Source organism: Glossina fuscipes, unplaced genomic scaffold (assembly GCF_014805625.2).
Source record: "Glossina fuscipes isolate IAEA_lab_2018 unplaced genomic scaffold, Yale_Gfus_2 112, whole genome shotgun sequence".
NCBI lineage: Eukaryota > Metazoa > Arthropoda > Insecta > Diptera > Glossinidae > Glossina > Glossina fuscipes.
This window is the reverse complement of record NW_023998455.1, coordinates 3,427,543-3,434,186: the sequence shown is the minus strand read 5'-3', so window position 1 is coordinate 3,434,186 and position 6,644 is coordinate 3,427,543. Positions and strand designations below refer to the sequence as shown.

At 34.0% G+C, this 6,644-nt stretch overlaps 2 long non-coding RNA genes across 3 annotated transcripts in view; one reads left to right on the top strand and one right to left on the bottom strand.

Annotated features, from left to right (window-relative positions):
* LOC119639126 overlaps positions 1-6,644 on the top strand; it is a 16,577-nt gene that overhangs the window by 5,114 nt on the left and 4,819 nt on the right. The gene's annotated exons all lie outside the window — the stretch shown is intronic.
* On the bottom strand, positions 209-1,943 carry LOC119639127. 2 transcript variants are annotated; one of them, XR_005247536.1, is made up of 2 exons: positions 970-1,943; positions 209-866 (listed from the first exon to the last, which is right to left on the bottom strand). It is a non-coding gene; the product is annotated as an uncharacterized LOC119639127 (long non-coding RNA). The 2 variants fall into 2 exon arrangements; XR_005247537.1 differs by having other exon boundaries at positions 974-1,943.

Below are 6,644 nucleotides of genomic sequence, written 5' to 3'. Positions count from 1 at the left end.
ATTTATATCATAAATTTCATCATCAATTTAAAATAAAAAAATCCTATCTGATAGGAATTTTCACGAAAATTGATCCCTTGTATAGCAGAAAAGTCTAAATATTAATATAATGTTCTTTTTTTTTTAATTTTTTCGTATAAACAAGAAACCACAGTAAACCACAAAATTCAGACAAGAAATTTAGAGAAAATTAAAACACAGCAAGCTCTTCAACATACTCTGTTACTTGCGTAGTCAATTTTTATGAACTTGAAAAAATAAGAAATAGCAATGACCTCAGTCCTTGAAAATTTATCTTTTTTTCACGTCTAGCGTGACGACGGCGCAGTACTTTTTACCACCGCCCCTCCATCGGTCTCCGGCTATAGCGTCTGAGAGGCCAGAGCCACGAAATGGTTTATGGGATCGATCGTAGACCGAGCGCTATTCTGAATCCATACTGGTTATGCGAGAGAGCACGTCTTTCTTCGATCACAACTAGCAAGCGTTCCAATACGGCCCCCTCCAATACCTTGACCATTGTGTCCAAAAGGCAGACGGGACGGTTTGACGATGACTGGTTCAGTGGGTTATTGGCCTTCGAAATAAGGTTCAACCTTTGAACCTTCCATTCATCTGGGAATGTCCTTTCTTCCAGACACCTATGCAGCATCGTCATGAAGACTTCTGGCCTCCTTCGTATCGCTGCCTTTAAGGACTTGTTCGGGACTCCGGCTGGGCCTTTGCGTGCGTGTGTGTGTGTGTTTGTACATATATGCGTAATATTCATCGATTTTTTCTTATTACATAATTTCTTTATCATTCATTAAAAGCACTTAAGGTTTCTCCTTCATAATAAACGATCAATTCTCAATTATTTTACTACACTGAAATAGAGTAATATAGAGTAGAGACACAACGAGAGAAAGTGAGAAAGCAAAAAAAAGAAAAAAAGGGAGCAAAATGAGATCGTAAACAACGTGCACTTACTTACTATTTGAGTTTTTTATATACGAATGTATACACGCCAAGCATCTGCCAATTGCCAACAAAGCGGAAGTTCATGCACAATTTTACGTTCCTGTAGACGACATGCACGTACATAAACATGTCTTATATGAGCTCACGATAAAATGTTTGGAAATTTTTGAAATTGCAAACGAAAATCTCTCACAAAAGTAATAAAAAAAAATAAAAAAATAAAAATAAAAAAAAAATTTCCAACTTTTAATAATGCCGCTACCTTGGTTGTCCCTACCCCGTCCTCCTGGTCTTCGAAATATATAATCAACTAAATTGAGTTGTCTCCGTTTTATATGCTATTTTATTTGGTATTTATTGTTTACTTGGAACTGAAGATGAATCATATCTATCTATATGTGTTGGTGTAAATGTGTGTGTGTGTGTAAGCCCATCCAAATGAACGTACTTGGGTGTAAATGCGCATTCGATGACCATTTAGCTTCTCTTATTAGTATACAGTAGAAAACAGCTGTCGCCAAACTTTAGGGATCTGGTGAGAAAATTGAATTCATAACTTGTAACGCAATGAAAAATTAATGTGAACCTAATTTTTTTCCCCATGTGAATGTACACACATGCAAATAATGTTAGAGCTGTTGCTCGGAGGAATATATTCATTACGTCAAAGCGCTTGTATCCATAAAGTATATTTAGTATATTTTTAAGCATGTCCGTCCTGCCGTCTGTGTATGCAACGTCTATACTAAACTTGTTTTCGACTCGCAAAAATCAAAAATTGCCTTGAAAATGGGACAAATCGATCGAAGAGAACACCTATAATATGATGGAAACTGACAACTGTCACTATCTTCAAAAATACAAAAACAATTCAGTTTTTTTTGGTTTTCACGTATAAACCATAACGGAGAGAACGATAAAAATTTGCCTTTATACTCTTCGGGGGTAGACCAGTACAAAAATAGGGCCACTCCCATGTAATGTTGTAGAGTGTGGGAATTTAGTGTTTTTCCTTTTTTTTTCTAATCTCTCAAGGTCGCCACCCAATATAATTTTCTTACTTATTTTAATTCGAAATATAATTTGCCCTTATTAATGCGTATTTGTTTATATGTTTATAAACTCATTGGTGAGATTAATTACACCCTATACAGGGTGCATTAAGTTAATGCGATCGTATGTAACACGCTTAAGGGCTTATGATAGACCCATCTTTTATTATACCGATCGATTCAGAATCATAATCATCTGAATTGATCTAAGCCTGTCTGTTAGCCTGTCTGTCCGATGTCTGCTCTTCTAAATTTTTGAGGTATTTTGATAGGATTTGGTATGGGTTTAAAATGGTTCGGATCGGACCAATTTTCAGTGCTTCACGATGAAAATTTTATCATAATAGTAGGGTATGCAATGGTCGGCTATAATTTTCTTACTAGATTTTTGTTTTGGTTTTTAGAATTCTGTTGTAAAATGGCGGACTCTGTCGCTGTTTACTTTAATTTTTTTTTATGTGGGATGTAATGGAATCGCAACAACAAAGAAAACTTGCAATATTTCTGGAAAGTTATTGAAGGTCACTAAATGTCAACGTAAGTTGAAGAAGATTTATGCTGCTGGTGATTATAAAACCTCTCTGGCAGGACGATTAGTTGAGTTTGGTAACGTCTTTCGAAAATCTCTAGAGAAAGCTGATCCACTAGATCGAGTCAATAAGAACTAGCGAGAAGCTTTGAATCCACTTGGTGGTCTATACGCAGACACTTAAACGAGAATGGGAAGGCTTGAAGGCCATAAGGAATATGGTTACCGCATCACCAAAGGAATATTCTTCACTTGAATATTTACGCTTCGTTCCTATCCAGATTTCCGTTTCTTGGCAGAATTGTTATCGGAGATGAAATATGGATATTTTATGATAACATAAATTTTTCCAAGCAAACTCTGTAAACTTTGTAAATCGAAGAGTAATATTAAGCGCTAGAATTAATTTAAGGCTTTTTATCCTTCTGTCCAGGAAGCATCCTATTTTGCATGTTTTGCTTTACGAATTCTGGGTTTCTATAAGAGCGGTATTTGAGAATTTCCAGGAAGGTGGCCCTTGATGATAATGAATAATGAATAATGAAATAAAAACACGTATATAAGTTATATTCGCCGGAGGCCGAATCTCGCATACCCGTCACTATGCTTTTCGCATTCTACTCTTCAAGTCCTTTTATCTGATACCCACATTGCTGGTATTATTAAGAAAAAATTAATCTATCAGATCGCAAATTTGATGCATTCACAGAATTGACACATTCTTAGGTAGATATTATATCTTGTATAAAATAGTTTAAAATATTCCGTCTAGTTTTGTATACTGTAGTGTGATCGCATACTATCGTATGCATCCACTTGAAGTGTGACAAAATTATGCCACTTCAGCATAACCCTTTTGAAAAAATAAAATGTCACACTTCACTTCGCATGTAAACAGTGATAATTCTGTTTATATAAGAATAATCTAGTGTGTTATAAGGATAATTTAGTAAGCAATTACAATCCTGTTTAGAATAAGATAAGAATAATTTAGTGTAAAAATTTAGTATAAATAGTGCCTAAGAAAATAAAGAAAAGCAGTTCTCATAAAGCAACTCAACCAAGCGTTTTACTCGCTAATAGCACTAGGCGTTCAAATCCGCCTGAACTATTAAAATTAGTGACCGTCTTACGCCGAGACACTTTGGCATTATAAAAGACGGAAAGACTTGGCGTACTGCAGCCGAGCAGCTTAGGGCTAAACTGCTAAACTACATTCATTAACACTTTGGGAAGGATTCATAGGGAATCCTCTCCGTAAACAGATAATCTAAACACATCATACAATATCAAACTTTATTACAATACCTTATAACTAAGAAGCACAAATACTCAAAAAAGTGGAAAAAAAGAAGATTTAATCATTTGTGACTTTGTGTGGGTATTTAGCCGATTTTTTCCACTTTTGCAAAGTAGAGTGTTTCATAAGGTAAATGTGGAAAATTTCAGCCTTCTAACCTTTACAATTTCTGAAATTGAATTGCGTTCAGTTCACGCCCCACTGCGTGCTTCTGTTCTGGCCAATTCGAATGTCAACAACACACACCATACAGAGGGTCTGTCCTGTCATGGCTTATTCAATTTAGAATTTTACCCTGACCAAGAATATATATATATATTTTATAGGGTAACTGAAGCTTTCTTTTGAATTACGAGAAAAAAAAAAAAAACAAAATGAGTATACAGTGAAAGTTCCTTATTCGCGGATGAAAAAAATGCGACCAATTCCCATATTTTCGCGGCTATAAATTTCTTTATTCGCGATTTTGGAGAATGTAAACAAACAGAACGAAAGGAAACTTATCACTCAGTGAATAAGCTAATGTTGCGAAAATCCCAAATCTAGTTCATTTCAGCTAAGTAATTTCCCCAAATAACAAATTGCCTAAAGAGGGAAGAACTAAATGCCTGTTCTCACATTCAATTAAATTGATTTTTTTTTTATTTTTTCATCTAGGAACGTATCCCCTATAATCCCATTCACGGTTTCTGTATTCGCGGCATTTTTGTGGAACGTATCTCTCGCGAATAAGCAACTTTTACTGCAATTGATTAGTTATGGGCTCCCACTTTTCTCTTTTACAGTAAAAATAATCAAAATGAAAATAGTCTCACGGATCATTAAAATTGGCGATCACTTAATAGCTGTGTACAATACATTCCCATTTAGTTGATTGGTATACATATGCAGGCATGAGTAATATTTTAATGTAATTGTAAATTGCAGCAAGTCTGGTTTAAACAATGTCGACTATTTAAATGAATTAACAATTGTGTGTGAAACAAACGCACGCGTCTCTTATCATTACTGCAACTGGAAAGTATTTACATGAACTCTTCATCTCTCCCATGCAAACGCTCATATAAATATAATATATGTACATACACTTATCTACATATGTGTGTGTATATGCATATGCATATGTGTATGTATGTGTGTGTGTGTGTACCTATCATAAAATCAATGTCATTAAATATTTTTCCCATAAAAATGTCATTGCACTGATATTTTATGCTCATACCTACATATACGGAATATCTAGCACCTAAAGTGCATGATTTGTGAAGAATTTGTAAATAACACTAACCGATAGATACCATGTGATCGCTTTAAAAAAAAAAAAAAAAAAAGTAAAAAAAAAATAAATAAATAAATAAAGTTTAATTATTATTCATTTCATGAACTTTCATTATTATATACGTACTTATAATGTAACACTGTATGTGTGTCTGTCTGTTTATTGCTTTTCTCAGCTTACATACAAATTTCTATTTTCTTAATTTTTTTCTATAAATTGATTGTAGTAGCTTTCGTTTCGTTGTTCCAATAATGACTACAAACAATGCTGATGAGTGTATGCGCGCGCGTGTGTGTGTGTGTGTGTGCTCCTGTATGTGTGGGGTAAAATTCAATTTCAATAATAATTAACATTCGCTTCGTTTTAAATGGTGGCTCTTGTCATACATCTTACGTACATACATACATACATACATACATACATACATACATACATACATACATACAATTATTTACGTGCTCATCAACTGATTAGTTTACTTTAATAATAATATAACATCCCAAGTCGCTGCTGCAAGCTGCAATCTATACAAAAATTATGATCGCGCTTAACAAAGAAACTCGTATTTGTGGCAAATGAAAAAGAAACTTGTGACGCATTTTGTGTCGAATGAGTTGAAAGAAAAAAAAAAACTATACAAGAAATTTGTTTTTCCTTTTTTTTTCCCCCTATTATGGCGCCATCTTGTGACGTTCTTTTCAGATTTGTCTTTCTTTTGCATTACACTTGCTTCGGTAGCCGGTACAAAGTGCTTGAATAAATTGCATGCATATTTAAATATTTTAAAACATGCATTCTCACGCTTCATTTCTTTTACTAGCTTACTCTTGTAAGTGAAAGAATACCATCTTCAAATTGAGTTATAGCCATTTTCACGGACATTATGTAACTGCAGATTGTAGATATGTCTTTGAAAATGTTGAAACCTATCAGAGAAGCCTAATTGAATTACAATATCCAGGGTCTATTATTCGCAAATATGCCCCCTTCATATACATAAGATGGTGAATGCAAATATGTTGCAAATATGTTGCCAATGAAATGTTCCATCTCATGTGCATAACGTTTTTGTTTTCTTTTGTTCAACATGTGTGTGCGTAAGACTACACATTATATATGGACATATGTTTATGTTAGTGGAATGTTTTGAATAAAACAGTGCGTGGGTGTGTTAACGCAATAGAAGAAATATATCTTTGCGTTTGCGTGTGCGCTTATTGATTAGCAGCTACTTGACAGCTTGCAAAAAACTTTTTTTTTATTTGCATGCAATATGGTACTTATAACTACAATATAATTACAGTGGTTTACTTAAAACGGAGATTATTGAAGACAGTAGAGGAAAGAAATAACGATTTTTAAATTTGGACTTTGGGATTGCAACTTCCAACTACCTTAAATACTCTTCCCTTTGCTTTATATCGTGGAAAAATATTTGTCCAAAACCTAGTGTGTTAGTTAAATATTGCCCCCTTTACTTTATATCACGTAAAAATTTTTGTTCAAAAACTAGCATGTTACTTA